General features: G+C 51.7%; 1 protein-coding gene across 1 annotated transcript in view; it reads right to left on the bottom strand.

Moving 5' to 3' along the window:
* The window catches only part of SRRM3 (serine/arginine repetitive matrix 3), a 57,799-nt gene extending 43,076 nt beyond the window's left edge, over positions 1–14,723 (bottom strand). The window contains 1 exon segment of the mRNA XM_036225565.1: positions 14,581–14,723. The gene's annotated coding sequence lies outside the window, so the exon portion shown is untranslated.
* Between the last annotated feature and the right edge of the window lie 981 nt (positions 14,724–15,704).

Raw genomic sequence — 15,704 nt, 5'->3', positions numbered from 1 at the left:
CATGGAGGTGGTGGGGTGCTAGACTCAGAGATCCCACAGGTCCTTTCCTATTCTGGAAATCTATGTAATACTAACTACATATGTATACTGCTGAGCTTTCAGCCTACCGCCTTCCTGCTGATGTAGCCAGTGGCCAGAGCCACAGCAGCCACCCCCATAGCTCAGCCTTGAGGCTATCCCCAGCACTGGGTCAGGTCCCAAGGGCAAGCCCAGATGCCGAGCAAGCTAAATCCATGTGTATATTAAGTCATAAAGCTCTAAGTGGTTAAATAACCAGATGCCTGATTTCCAAGCCTCTTGTCTAAGTCCCTGGGCTTGCCTCCTACTTCCAAACCAGAGCATGGGTTCCCTGAGCAGGCCTGGATGAAACAGTCTGGCTGCTGGTACCTGCAAGTCTAGCCCTGCTGGCAGAGATTAATTGAAGGTGAAACAGCCCATCTGCACTGCAGGGTCCAGTCTGCTGACAGGTAGAGAGGCCTCTCAGCTAATGAGATCATCATTCACCCCAGGGCTCAGAGGGGCAGGATGCTCAGGTCAGTAGTGGCCTGGCCAGGTCTAGGGAGAGGGAGCAGTGAACCACATGTGTGTCTGAGGGGCAGACTGGGCTCTCATCTGGGGATTCCTGGCTGGAGGGGGAGACAGGGCTTGAACTCTTTGGGAACTCATAAGCTAAGTGACCTTGGTCATGTGACTTAAACTCTATGCCTCTGTTTCTTTGCCTATAAAATGGAATTAACAATAGAACGCTCCCCACAGATTTATTGTAAAGGACAAGTACATGTGAAATGCTACCACAGTGCCTAGCATGCAATGAATGTCTCATGAATGGTACCGGTGGTCATTATTTGTCTGTGGTAACTGTCCTGTTTCAGACATGGTGGGTATGAGGAGTCCCTAGACATCCAGAGGAAGATTCCCAGGAGCCTCGAATCATGGGTCTGGCACTCAGGAGCCTGATTTGAAAGTTGTCATTACATAGCTGGAGACTGAAACCAGAGGGTGAATAAGTTTGTTGATTTTGGAAAGAGAAAGAGAGCAGAAGCCAGATTCCAGGGCAGGGGTGGGTGTCATTCAGAAATACTGGCTGGGATGATCTGGTCCACTTTCCCTTTGCCCATTGCTGGCCTCAATAAACTCCTTCCTTTCCCATTTCACTCCCAGAGCTTGAGCCTCCAGTGCCCATGGCACCAACCCAGGGGCCCCTTTTGCTCCTGGGGCTCAGAAGACTCTCTCACCAGGGAGTATTACCCACTCCCCTGAGGGTTCCTTTCCCTCTCCCACCTGCCAGAGACCTACCTCCCAGTGATAATGCCAGGACTCAAGGCCTCCACATCTTCAAATATACAGGTTCCCACAGTTCTCAATCCACAGTAACACAATTACCCACATTCTTGCCACTGAGGTCTTTCTGCTGTCTCCCATGGGCCCAGGAAAGTGGCGGGGGCGGGGGACGGTGAGGTGGGTGGACAGGGAGCACTGGATTTGGAGTCAGAGGACTTAAGCATGAATTCTGGCTCTATCACTTCTGCCTGTGATCAGTGAAAATCATTAAACTTCCCAAGCCTCAGTTTTCTCATCTGTAAAATAAAGACTATACTCCCAACTTCATAGTGTGGTGGGATCATTCATTTTCTCAGTGGCAAGCTTATTACAAACACAGCTTCTAATTATACCCTCTTCCCACACTCTGGCTTGGTGTTGGGGGAGAAAAAAGAGACCAGAGAAGGTCTGCTTGGCTTGGGATGGTCAGGGAAGGCTTCACAAAGGCAACGGTGTTTGACCTGGCTCCAAGATGAGTCTGCTCCATATAAGGAAGGGAGAGTCCAGGAGGAGGGCAGCGCAGGCTTAGGGCAAGAGCAGGCAGGGTGCGGGGACCTGGGACTAAGAGGACCAGGGTGGCGTGGGATCATGATGGGGAGTTGCCTTTCTGTGAGGTGGGGGCTGAGAACACAGTGTGAGCCCTTCCATAGAAAAAGCCCAGTGTCGGGGAGGGGGTGGCTTCTGAGTTTCCTGGAGCAAAAAAATTCTTTGTAACTGTCAGAAACATGATGGAACTGACAAACACACATAAAACCAGGTACTGAGGTTGTGAAAATAAGTCTAGGTCTTTGTAAAAATGAGTGTGGAACAGCAGTGATTTGTCAAGATATTTTATCAAGCTGGGAAAGAAAACCCATCTCCACTGTGTCCAAGGAAGCCCAGTGTGCCTGCAGCCCACCCTAGTCCCTGGCACTGAAGCCAGGTTGCATCCATGACACCAACATGTTCTCCGGAGCACTGGAGCAGGGGACTATCTTGTCAACCTCTCCCTTCCCTGTGGGGACCCTTCTCCAGACCTCCAGCCCATGAGCCACTCCAGGCAAGTGACTACAACACACTGGAAGCCCTCCCCATGCTCCACGCCCAAGAGAGTGGGGCCAGGGGGTAAGGACTACAGGACTGGGAGACAGCTCCTTGGAGGGGGTCATACATTCATGTCACACTTATTCAGCAAGTGGCTACGCTGGGGCCTACCAGAGGACAAGAGAGAGCTGGAGAGATGCAGGGAGAGAAGCAGAGGTGGTTGTAATTTAGCAAGATAAGTGCCAGGATGGGAGACATGATAGAAACATTAACTGAGCTGAGGTGTGTGTGGGGAGAGGCGTAGCCGGGAGGTCTTCCTAGAAGAGAGATCTTGAAGCATAAGTAGGAGCTGGTGGGACAAAGAAGAGGAAGAAGGATATCTTGGGTAGAGTGTTGGGGGTATGTGGAAGGCAGCTTGGAGAGGAACGAGGTAAGAGGATGCGCTTGCGCGTGGCTGAGCACAGAAGACCTGAAGGGACAGAGCAGCTAGGACTATACCCTGCAGGCAATAGGGAGCCAGTGAAGACTTGAGCTGCGGAGGTCATGGTCAGGTTTGGACATTGGGAAGATCTCTCACTGGCCCCTGACCTTTAGAGAGAGGTCTGACCCTAACTCTACATTAACCCGGTCCACATTAGCCAAGACAGACGTGTGCAGATAGGCAGGTGGAAGAAGAGCCAGTCTGGGTTCAAATCACTATGTGCCCTAAAGTGATGTGCTCAGTTTCCTCATTTGTAAAATGCTGTTAATACAAGTAACCCCTTTAGAGTTGAAGGCTTAACCCTTTCATTAAGGGTACTTACTAAGTTCTATGTATAAGCGTTAATTGCTAGTGTTACTCATAAACAATGCTAATCAGTCCAAACTACTACAGGCACGAGTCAACCAGTGAGACACATTGTTCAGTATAAATCAGAACAGGTCAGATAGATAATGTACCATTCCAAATCAGTTCCAACTCGTGAAGACTAACAGGTCACTTTTCACAGATACCAGTCCACATGGAGCAGTAGAGACCAGTATTCACTGGTAAGAAAATGCTGCAGAGTAAGGCCTGGGAGGAAGGCACCGAGCCAGGCTGGCAGTGAGAGGGTTAGTGGAGTGAGCTTCCTCCTTGCCTCGGAGTCTCTCTCAGGAGGCGCTGGCACTGCTGCTTGTTACCCAACCCTCCAGAAGATACTGCAGTGGGGAGGGAGAAGTGCTGAAAGCCTTTCTTTCAATTATTCAGCAGCCAGAGCTTCCTGCCGGCCCTGTCGGAGCCAGAGGAAGGCCTTGGCCAGAGCTCCCAGGCTGGGTCTGGCTGGGTTGGGGGAGGTCTGGTTCCAGGAGGGGCAGGCAGCCTGCCTGCAGGGGTGCTGGCACCGCAGCCTGGGCTTGGGCCACAACGCTCTTGGTCTTCTTCCCTTATGTAGCCCTGCTCTGGGTCCAGCCGTCCCCTTGCCTATGTTCTGAGTCTGTGCTACAGAACAGAGGTGCTAGGGCTGCCCGAGTCCCCAGAACCAATATGGGGTGTCCAGGGCAGGCAAGGAAAGGAGAGTGAGCTCACTGACCATGGGAGAAAGCCCAGGCAGCTTAGCTGGCACCTGGGTCCTGGGCATCCTGTCCAGTCAGTCCCTGCTGTGTCTCAGACACAGAGCACTCTGCTCCACTCAAGAACACACTGGTCCAGGCTGTTCCTTCTGCCTGTGATACCCATTCATCCTACAAGACTGCTCAAGCATCACCTCTTCCATGAAGCCTTCCCTGACCTCCACTGGGGAACATACCTCTGCTGTGCTCCTGGAGCCTCACCCTCTGATTATCACTCTCAGTGTATGTCTTGTTCTAGTGTGATTGTTTGCACCCTGGCCTACTGAGGACTCTCCTCCAAGGGCAGTGATGAGTTACCTCCATCTTTATGTTCCTGGTGTCGGCACAGAGCTTGGCACAAAGCGGCCATCTGTGAATGTTTGTTGAAACCCGGCCTCTGTTTATACTGATGGAGAGCTCACTACTTGTTTTTTTTTATCACTGCCATCTCTGGGGACCTCAGTGGGAAAGGTCCCTGGTTACTGCTCTCAGTATACCCAGACTTTGTATGTTGACATTTGCATGAGCCACACTGTCATACACTTTGTAAACCCTAGAGTCCAGCTCTGCCTTTGAGTGGATAGAGAGGACTTGCCTGGTTCCCAGGCTCCTGCCAATCAGACCAGGGCTCCTGTCCCTGTCTCTGTTGGCTCTGCTTTGGGTTCCCAGAGCAGAGGATCTGAGTGGAAGATCCCCAGGGACTAGGAGGCCTCAGCTTGTTGCTCCCTACACAAGGACCCACAGTATAGGCAGTACACCTAAGTGAGACCAGTGCAGACCACTGTAGGCCAGCACAGTTCATAGAGAGCCTGAACCAGACTGGATACATCCACAGGACGGTGGGGAACCTGCAAGCCAACGCAAACCAGTAATATAGACCAGTGGAACTGAGTAGAACACACATGCTGGTCATTTAAAATAATACAGACCAGTACTACTCAGTAGACACACCTGTACAGACCAGTACTGATGCCAAATAAGCAAACACTCTAATGGAACAAAGAAATCCCTGCCCCCACCCACCCCACTCTGCTCCTATTTAGGGCCCTCACTGCCCTTCAGGGAGCTGTAGCCTTCTAGCCACGGAGCAGACAGCTTTCCTGTGGCTGCCTGAGCTAGAATGGAGATTTGGGGTGAGCAGGAACCTGAGAAGGAAACTTCGCATGGTTGAGCTGTCATCAATGGCATAGGCTCCAAGGGAGGTAGTAACCTCTATGTCTTAGGGAAGGTCCAAACAAATGGCATTGGTGAGGTGTCCTAGGGAGAGCCACCTATGTGTCAGGACTCCACACTCTCTGAGGACCCTTCCAACCTGGCCTCTGGGGCTGACCCTGGAGCGAAATAAGAGCCTGTGTGCTCTCATCAGCTTTCATCATCCCCTTCACCTCCTTCTCCTTCCCACCAGGATCCGACACTCCCAGGCTCACACCTGGGAGCTGAGTGGAGGAAAGGTAAGATGAGATAGAAGCTGTATAACCAAATCTCTTTTCCTTTTAGGGCCTCAATTTTCCTATCTGGATGATGTGTCTTGGGCCTGGGGCCAGGATAAGTTTGGGTTCTGAGTCCCTGGCAGTTCTGTACTGAGAAGAATCAAAGTTGGGTGGCGACGTATCTTTCCAGGAGCTATCAGCAGGAGGGTGTGCTGGATAGACAGATAAGCCCTTTCCACCCACTGGGGAGGGTGACAGGAGAAGCCAGGGCAGCTGCCTCCACTGCCCACACAATCTCATTATGGAAAATTCCCTCTATTGACTCAGCTCTAATCAGGCAGGCTGCCCTGGGCATCCCCCCCAGGTTTCTGCTGGGCTGGGTGAGATCAAAGAGAGAGCCGGGGCTGGGGGCTGGAGCCTCGCCTGCCATTCTCATCGATCCAGATGCGCCTCTCGTTGCTAGGCAACAGCCTTCAGTCTCTCCTGGTCCTTCCTCCCCCAGGGGCTGCAGGCTAGGGCAGTAAAGGGGAGAGAGACCCCACATTCATTCTCTAGGTCTTCCCTTACCAAGCTAGAGATCCCTATGGCCAAGCAGGGAGTGCCCCCGACCCCGCCTGTCCAGGAAGCACCCTTCATTTTGAGAAATTGGCCCTCTCATTAAAATGGATACCTTTTCCCCCTCACATTTGTATTCATCTCCAGAACACTCAAAAGCCACACCTCCTCTGCTCCATGTGAGCACTCTCTCAGGAATATAGGCCAGGGATTCACCAGAGAGGGGAAGGTCAGTGAAAAAGTCAAGAGGAGACTGCAGGCGACCAACTTTCAGCCCAGTGTTGGACTAGATGTGAGAGCCATTTAATCTTGAGAGAATGGCTCTGAAGACAAATTCGCACTCCCAGTTTTGAGTGGGTTGGCTTTTTTTTTCCTCTCTCCAAAACGTAGGATGAATTTCATAGTAGTTTTTTTTTATTTTTTGTTTCAAGTGCTATAATTTAAAACTGTAAGTTGTGTTTTAAAACAGGCATAGAAATGTACTCTGGGTTTTGGGGGCTGTAATTGACTAAATAATGCAAATCTGATAATTTTATCACAGTTTAATATTTTGCATATTTTATCTACCTGAAACTGCTCATCTCCCCTCCCCCCATCCTTTTAAAAACTGAATGTATGCACTTCATCTCAGCAATTGTTATCTGGTGACCTACTTATATCATGGCTTATTTAGGGTTTTAAGTTCTCTTCCCCTTCAAGGTCTTTAGAGCCCTTGGGGATCAAAAGTGTCTGGCTTTTAACTCTGGTAACTCGTCAAACTTTGTTTTTATGCAACTAAGGAAGAGGACGAGGTGGCGCTTCCCAAGGTGTGAAGAGCCAGAACTCAGCAGTCCTGGGGCCCGGCCTTGAGAACCGCAGGGACGTGCACAGTCCCTGGGCAGCAGTCTTGGTGCCCTTGGTTCTGCCACTGCCTGCCACCTGGTCTCCCAGCTCCACAACTCAGTGACAGCTCCTCCCCAACTCCCCTGCCCAGCCCCAGTCACACACTTCAACTCCAAGAGGCACAGCTTTCCAGGGTCCTTGACAAATGGTAGCCAATTAATGCCAATTAATCTGATTAGCCTAATAGTTAATTAAGTAGTTAATTAACAACATCATTGACAATAACCTACCATTCCTGAGGGTTTGTGAGTGGGTGGCAGGAATGGCAGAGAAGGGTGTTCCTCCTTGCTCTGGGAAGGGGCAAGCCCCTTAAGGTCAGGTTGGGAGCGAGGATTGCTCCTGCAACCCTCTAGCCAGAGGCTGGGAGAGGGTCTGAATTCTGTGGGAGAGGCTGAACCTTAGCACAGCAAAGAAGAGAGAAAGGCCTCCTTTCTGGGAAACTTTCATCCTAAAATCTCAGAGAAGAGTCCTGGCCTCTGCTGCCACCACCCGTACCCAGACCACACTCCTCACAACTTACAACCTCCTCAGGGCCAGAGACTTCCCCAAGCTGCAGAGCAGCCCTGGAAGGGAACTGTCATCCTTAAGCCCATCTTATAGACGGGGAAACTGTACACCTCCTATATGTCATGTCTCTGCTTGCACCGGGGATCTGCGACCATTAATAACACAGGGGCCTTACCCTCAAAGAACTCCCCGTCTAGGGCATCACAGAACAGTGTAGCCTCTGTGGTCTTACCACATCCTTAGCTGGGTGATGCTGGTATGTCTCAGTACCCGCTGCTGTGACCTGGTTCCTTTACAGGGTGTTGTGAGGACTAAATGAGTTAGTACATGTGAAGCCCCTAGAGTGGTGGCTGGCATGTGGGAAATGCCAGATGAGTGTTCAAAATGATTGCTGAGGGGGACGAAAGGGTAAATAACCAGTCAGGAGCGAGTATAAAAGGGGCTAAGAAAGAGGCAGCATGGGACACTTGGGGACATGCAGTGGGAGAAGAGAGCTTGGAATAAGGTATTGCGCAGAAGACGTGAGCAGAAGCTGAAGTTCAAGGAGGCAGAGGAAGAAGGGCATCTAGCTAAAAGGAATAGCAGATACGAAGGTATCAGGCAGCAGTTGCCAACTCTAGCTTGTACGGTCACTTGGGAGCTTTAAAAATGCAGACCCCCAGGCCCCACACCCAGATTCTGAATGGAATGCTCTGGAAACGCTGAGGTAGGTACTCTGTACCTAGAGACCATGGCTGCCGTGGTTCTGGGTGTCCCAGTTTGGAAGGGGCAGAGCTGCAGGAGAGGCCCAAGGCCATGTGACCGTGTCCTGAAAGCACACTGCAGGCCCCCCTGTTCTCTCCATCTGTCCAAATCATGCTCGCCCTTCTGAGTGACCTCCCTGAACAGATCTGGCTGTGTGCTTACCTGCTGGAAACATCCCTTGGCTTCTCTGCTGCCTGCAGGAGAAAGGCCACCTGGCACTACGGCTTCTCATGAGACCCCTCTCTCCAGCCTGGTCCTCTGGCCCTGACCCTCCGGCCACACTATTCCCTGAGTACCTGGTGCTCTTTCCTCCTCCATAGCTCATGCTGTTCCATCTCCTAGAAATGCCCTTTCCCTTTTTCACCCCCTGGTAAACCTGTGCTTATTCTATGACATTCATCTGTGAAGTCGGTTCTAAAGTTACTCAGGCAGGCAACCCTCCTGCCACCACAAGTGCCTGAGAGCCTTTGGGGTGCTCCCATGTAACCCATATGCCATCCCAAAATATCCACCTGTTAATGGGCCCTGCTCCCCACTAGACTGAGGACAGCTTCTCCCTTTCTCCAGCACCTTGCACAGGCCTTGGGGATGACAATAATAATTAAGCTTTTCGGTTCAGAGGATCTGCCGAGCAAATGTTTGATAAATGAATGAATGACTATCTCTGCTTTCTGATATATGAGAGGCAGGGGACAGAGGAAGAAAGAAATAGGGCGACAGAGAAGAGAGGTGTTCTGGGGACAATTATGAATGGGTCATAAGGACCAAGAAGCATGTGTCAGACTATGCCAGGCAGGAAGGGGGCCATTGTCCCAGAAGCCTCCTCTGGTGTCCTATTGGGAGAAGGGGTGGCTGGGCTCCTGCCAGTCCCAAAACTCATCAGCCCCACCTGGGGTTCTCTGTCTGATACTGAGGTCTGCGTCAGAAGCTGAGATGGGTATAGAGAGCAGGCTACCCCGCCTCTCATCCTGCCCCTGTCCCTGCCCATGAGTCTTCCTTTTTCCCTGGGTGAGCCTAGCCTGGAGCACATGCTCATATACCCCGCCAAATCTCCCAGAGGCACACCTCCTGTACCCTGTCCCTCTGTGCCATCACCTTCTTCCTAGCCTCTCTGTCTGCGGTCTCTTTCTCTCCATCCTCCCTTCCCACCTCCTGCCAAATGCAGCCAGAGTGGAATTCCTAAAGTACACATCTGACTGTTTCATGTTGCTGCTCTAAAGCCTTCCTTGACTCTCGTTGATCTGCAAATAAATTTCCAGCTTTTATAGTTTTCAAGGTCTTTCAAGATCTGCCCCAGCCTACCACTCCCTCTGGCTGCCCTCTCTTCCCAGGAATGCCCTCTGGTCTATGGCTGCTACATTAGATCAGTCATTGTCCTCTTAATTCCATTACCCACATTGTTCTCTAGAATGCCATGCCTCTGCCTTCTCTGTCTGGCACCTTCCCTGTCATTCTCCAAGGTCCAACTTCAATGTCCCTCTCCTAGAAGCCTCCTCTAGCTGCCCGCATCACTGTGGACATCTTAGTTCCAGTGGAATCTCAACAAATCATCACTGCCAGTTCTCTCACTTGTCCCTTTCCCACTAGTCTGGGAGCTACTCAAGGGCAAGGTCAGCATCTGATTCGCTAGAGAACAGGGGGCGCTCACACACTCACATGACTGCCGTCTCTGGGGAGTGAACTGAGTATTCTCCTTCCCCAGGAGCTTTCATTATGGCTATTTTACAGGAGAGGAAAAAGACCTGATTGTGGAGGTTGGGGCCCAGATGAGATCCCAGCCCAGAAGATTGGCAGTTGCCAGATTCCCAGTTCTGAGCTCTTTCTTCTGAGATCTTGTTGGGTCCAGGCTCTCACCCTCCCCACGGGATGTATGACCTTCTCACGCTCCTCCTCACCCAACAGCCTTGGCTCTCCTCACCTTGGTCCTGGCAGAGGGGTGGACTGAGAAAGCAGGCCCACCTTAGTCCCTGGCTGACCTGTCACAGGCCACATAGCCATCCTCCCCAAGCGAAACTATAGCCAGCATACCCTGAGGGCATGCCCCACCCAGGAGGGCAGGGAGGGCAAGGTTCTCCCTGAAGGTCTCACTGGCACCCAGGGAAGAAGCTCCACCCATGCCCAGCCTTCATACCATTATTACAAATATGCTTTTTGAAGAATCTTTAAAGACATCAGAAAGTTCTCATGATAGAGTGAAAAATAGGATGTTAGCTTCCCCCAACAACATGTTCCCAGTTATTTAACTCTATGTATCTATGAACACATGGACAAGATTCTGGAAAGAAACGCCCCTCCCCTTTGTTCACAGTGGCTATCTCTAGGTGGTGGGACTACTGATGATTCCTATTTTCTCTTCGGTTTCTCTATTTCCCAAGCCTTGTACAATAAAGATGTGTCATTTTTCAAGTCAAAAGACTTCAATGGAACTTACTTTTACCTGTCTCCATCCTGGGAAGTTCTGGGGAATGGTGGTAGGGTTGGGGCTCAGTTCGGGGAGGGGTCTCAGAGCCACAGGCCATCTTCAAAGTTAGAAATGGGCAGGCCAAGAGCTTTCCAGCACATTAAGTTGACTGTACCCCAGTGTCTGTTTCACTGGGCCCAGGCTGCTTCGTAGTCCTCCCAGGCCCCGGCAGGATGATAAGGGAGCTGTGGCACTGCCCGCCAGCTCCAGCTGGCACAGCAGCCTCTGCAGTGGGCAGCAGGCCAGGGCGGGGGCGGCAGGAGGCTGAGGCCAGACTGACTGCCAAGGAAGTGATGCTGCAGATGGATAGGCCAGTGGCTTTTGGCTAAAGGGTGGGAGTCCCTGGGGACTGGGGGCTGCTCTGGAGCCAAGGCGCACATGATCACTGAGGCCTTTCTCCCAGGCCCATAGTCAGCCTGGGCAGCCGGAACTGGCTCACCTGCCCAGGCTTCGTGAGAGCCCCATTCTGGATGACATGGAGTCAAAAGGGCTGGGCCTCTGGGGATGGAGCTATTGCCCTCCTGTGTGCATGACCTAGAAGGTGAAGAGGCAGGAACCCAGAGGTGTCAGCAGATACTAAGCCACAATGAAAATCTAGGCTGGGTCAGGATGGGGGTTCTAATTGTTGGTAATGAGCCCCTTGCTGTCATAGGCCCCTCTGTTCCTCTGGGTCTCCTGACCTCTCACCGATCTCTCTGTCTCCTCACTGAGCACTCCACCCTCTCTTCCTCTCTGAACCCACTCTCACTGAGTTCCCTATTATCCTTTCTCTCCTTGTTAAACCCTTTCCCCTCTCTGAGCTCCCCATCCCTCAATTCAAGCCCAGGTGTTTGAATTGAGAAGGAACTTCTCCATTTCTTGTCTGGCTGCCCCTCCCCACTGGACCTGGACTAATGGCAATACTGACTTGCCCCCCTTTGCAAGACCCTGAATCCTCTCTCTGAGTAGCTGCTGCAAAATTCTTCCATCTCCAAGACTGTATGACTAAACCTCAACACTGCACCCCTACTGCTTCCCTGGACATGAGGCCTATACTTGTGTGTCCAAAGGATGAATGGACTTAGGCAAACAACTATAGGAGGTATGTTCAGGGCATCTTCAGCATCCCTGCAGGTCACCTCAAATCCTGGGCCAGAAGGGCTTCAGCTTAGGATCTCCAGGTGAGCCACTGGGCCTCTCCAAGTCATATTTCCCCCGCTTGAGTAAGATCCCCAAGTTTGTAGGTGGGAGGGATAGGTGCATTTTAAATCTCAGCTCTAACTAATAAATCAAACCTTGAAACACTAGGGGTGACTTCTATGTCTGCTGATGGAACCACAGGCTTCCTGACATACAGATTTATAGAGCAGAAAGATCTAAAATCTTATTGGCAGGGCCTTTGGGGATATCTAGTTAAACCCTATCATTTTGTGGTTGAGGACACGGAGGCCCAGAGATAGGAAGGGACCTGTTCAAGGTCATACGAGAAGCCAGGATCAGAGATGGGCCCAGAAAGAAGGTTTTTGGACTTCTATCTCAGAGCCCTTCAGTCACCTCTACTACATGCTGCTCCTTAACCCCCACCAGCCCATGGTGCCCTGGTTGACCCTCTTCTCAGGAGAACCTGGAGAACTGAGGACAGAGTGATATTGTGGAAGTCCTACTGGGCCCCTGAGGCAGTGGGCTAGGGTTGCATCAAGATTTTTCTCTGTGACCTTGGGAAAGTCACATCACTTTCAAACCTTGTTCTGTTCCTCTGTGAAAAGGACCAGGTTATGTGAGGACGAAATGAGATAATGTATGTGAAGTGATAGGTCCATAGCAGGGGCTCAGAGTGTGCATAAGAGTTAAAAAAAAAAAAAAAGGGTAGGCTCCCCTCATCTCCTCAGTAGAGCTCCCTACTGGTTTCTGGGACAAAGGAGCTATGATTCTGCCTTTGGGGGCAGCATGAAGTATTCAGAGGAAGAGAGGGGAGGCACTTGCCAGCAATGCTGGCAGGTGCTGGTGACCAAGGCCCCATCTCAGGGGGTGAGTACTAACTGCTTCAGAAAGGAACAGGCAGTTACTGGCTTGCCGAGGTCAGCGAGAGGCTGGCAGACAAAGGAGGTGAGAAGTGGGTGCAGCAGTGAGCAGATGGGCTTGCCAGACTCAGACTCTCCCTCTGGCAGGGATGACAATGGTGGGGGTATGTTGAGCTGGGGGCCCCCGGTTGGCCAGTTTAAAGCACATTTCACCTCCAAATAGCCCAGTGACCTTGGAGGAGTCAGCTCCTCCCTCCACGCACATCCTCATCCACGTGCCTCAGGCTCCCCACCTGGAAAGCTGGCAGCATGAATCAAGAAACTGGCATTTAACTAGGCCTTGATATCAAGGGGTTAGGACAGGTCATTAGCTCTATTTCTGACTTCATGACTTTGGGAAATTCACTCAAATGTTATTTCTCAGCTATGAAATAGAGACACTGATAGCTTCCTAGTGAAGTTTTTGGGAGGATTAACTGAGGCAACTGTAGCATTGTGCCTAGCATGGAGCCTGGTAGGAGGCCCTCAGCTGATGTTCATCTCCTCTGGGAAGAGAAAGATGTGCTTAGACAATACTAAAAACTTTCCCACCTTTATCCAGTTCCTCCCTAAGAAATTCTTACTTGCACATGATTTACAAGCACTTGCCCAGCATTTTACAGCTTAAAAGTAGTTTCCTAACCATTATTTGGATTATTTGGATGGCAAAGTATATACTGTCACTGTTTTTACAAATTGGGTAAGAAGGTCAGAAAGGTTAAGTGGTTTACCTGAAGTCACATAGCTTAGATTTGAATCCATGTCTCTCAGATTTCAGAATCCATGACTCCAAACCCACTCACCTCTACTTCTTAAAATCCAATCAACTCTTTATGTACTCTTCAAGAATTCCCCCCCCCCCCACCGCTCACAGGAGAGTAGGGTGGGGCACAAAGTTAAGGAACCAAGAAGCTGGTATTGTGTAGGAGTAATTTCAAGGCCAGCTTGGTCCTGTTTTTAGCTGGGGAAGAATCTGGCACAAGCTGGGGACATGACTTTAAGATGCCCCCTTGACAGAGAAACTCTCCAGCCCCTGTCCTGCTCTCCATGAAAGTAGCTGCCTTTTCTTTTGACTCGGGACGAAAGACTAGCCCAAGCCTCCTGATGCCAGAAGTGGGTGAGTGGGTGAGATCTTAGTGGAGTGAGAATTTATGGCTAGGATAGAGCACAGGCATTGGAATACCAGGCCAGACGGGGCTGTCATTCTCTTGCTCTCTCCCAAATACATCTCCACAATGAACCTGCTGCCAGAAACAGGAACTGCAGGAGGCTCCAGTACTGTCCAGGCAGGAGCCCTGGGAGGGAAGGGGATGAGGATGTGAGGCTGCATCTCTTCTCTTATCTCTCCTTTTTACCAGGAATTTATTCTGGGGTTGGGCTCACTCTGAGCTCCAGAAACTCTCCCTCGGCATCCAAACAGCCCACAGAGAAACCCCCTAAACTCTTAGTGGCTATTTTCACTTCTGTGTCTTCCATCCTCTCTCCAGGGTGAGAGTAAATGCTATCCTGTGTGAAACCCAGTTCTTGTTGCCAGTTTCTGTCCCCCCGGGGCATTTGGGCAGCTGAGAAAGGGGCCAGACTGTCCCTTACGCTGCCATTCCCTGCTGGACAGAATCCCAGCATTCAGGTGGGGGGCCTGCTCCCTCTACCCCTCCCAGTGACCAGCATCTCCACAGGGTTTCTGCATTGGTCTCTCCCTTCCCTGGGGAGTAGATTCTTCTCCTCAGCGGAGGCAGGACAATTGGACTGCAGTTGGGGGACTTCCTAGCATCCTTATGGGCCAGGCCATGGTCATTTATTCCCAGGGGAGTCCTGTCCATGATCCCGCAAGGTTCTCACTTTCTCCATCCCTCTCTGTGAAATGAACAACGTTCCCCATCTCTGTTTCCCAGGTGCCTCGCACCCCCGACCAAATACTCTAGCAGTCCTCCAAACTACCCTCTGCCAGGGGGCCTGTGGACCCTGAGCTCCAGCCCAGCTACGGAGGCCCAAGGTTCAACCCAGCCCTAGCCCCACTGGGAAATGCTCCCGCCCCACCAGGGGCTCTCACCTCTCCGCTGACCGCCGTGCTCTACCGGGCGCTTGAGCCAGGCCTTCCGGCCCCGCTGGTTCCGGCCGCCTCCGGGCCTCCTCGGCTCGGTTTAGGAGGGCAGCTGCGCGGCCCCCACGGCCCTGCGCCCTCAATCTCCCCGCAGGTGCCGCCGCCACCGATTGCTGAAATGCTGGACAGCGCATCACCATAGAGGCGGCCTCCCTGCCCGTCAGCTGGCCAGAGCGGCCTTGCGCCCACAGCGCCCTCTCTAGGTCGGAGGGTCCCCAGCAACGTAGGCGAGAGGTAGGGTATTGGGCGACTCTCCACACAGGGACATCTGTTCCACTCCTTGAGTGCGGGGGCACGCCAGCCCCGGGAGGGGCCTGGGGCGAGTGAAGTTATTAATTTGAAACTGGGAGTGGAACTCAGTATGCTGAGTTCTGGCCAGGACACTGACTGCGCAGCATGTGTCTAAGAAAGCCCTGGGATCCAGCTAGGAAACTTACCCAGGACTCCCTTTCCTTGTGCATCATGGTGGCTGGACCGAGGCCAGGCGGGATGGTGGTGGGGGACATCCCAATGGATGAGAGGATTTTGAGAGTGGACTCGCTGGGTTGGGCATCTGGAGTCCTGAGTTTAAGTCACCCTTTGGTTACTGTCTTCATGATCTTGGATGGCCTGTCCATCTTGCAGGTCCCACTTCCCTTTTCTTGATTGAACAGTGAGAGGACTGAGTGGAGGAAATTCAGAGGCAGGCTCCTGAAGGGGCATTGGAAGCTCAGAGACCTTTCATTAATGGAAGCAGGAACACGGAACCCTTTGCTAGAAGCCTACCAGTGGTGTCTCTGTAGAAACTCCGTGTCTCAGAAAGCAGGGCTGGAAGTATCCAAGCAAGCTGGAGCAGAGCTGGGCCTAGGGTGAGGCAAGTGAGGCTCCTGGGGGACAGATTTTAAGAAGGAATTTATATGATACTGAGAGTCATCCCTGGGTCAGGTATGTGTTTATCGTGAATCTGAGAAGGTTTATGTGCACGTGTGCCAATCTGTATATATGTATGTCTGTGTGTGTCTCTGTCTCTTTCTGGAGTCTGTGCGTGCCCTCCTCCTCTCCTTTCTTCTTTCCCCCAAGTTTCTTCATCCACA

The sequence above is a fragment of the Rousettus aegyptiacus genome, unplaced genomic scaffold (assembly GCF_014176215.1).
Source record: "Rousettus aegyptiacus isolate mRouAeg1 unplaced genomic scaffold, mRouAeg1.p scaffold_m13_p_8, whole genome shotgun sequence".
Classification (NCBI taxonomy): domain Eukaryota; kingdom Metazoa; phylum Chordata; class Mammalia; order Chiroptera; family Pteropodidae; genus Rousettus; species Rousettus aegyptiacus.
The sequence above is the reverse complement of the archived record's forward strand: the minus strand, read 5'-3'. Positions and strand labels throughout refer to the sequence as shown.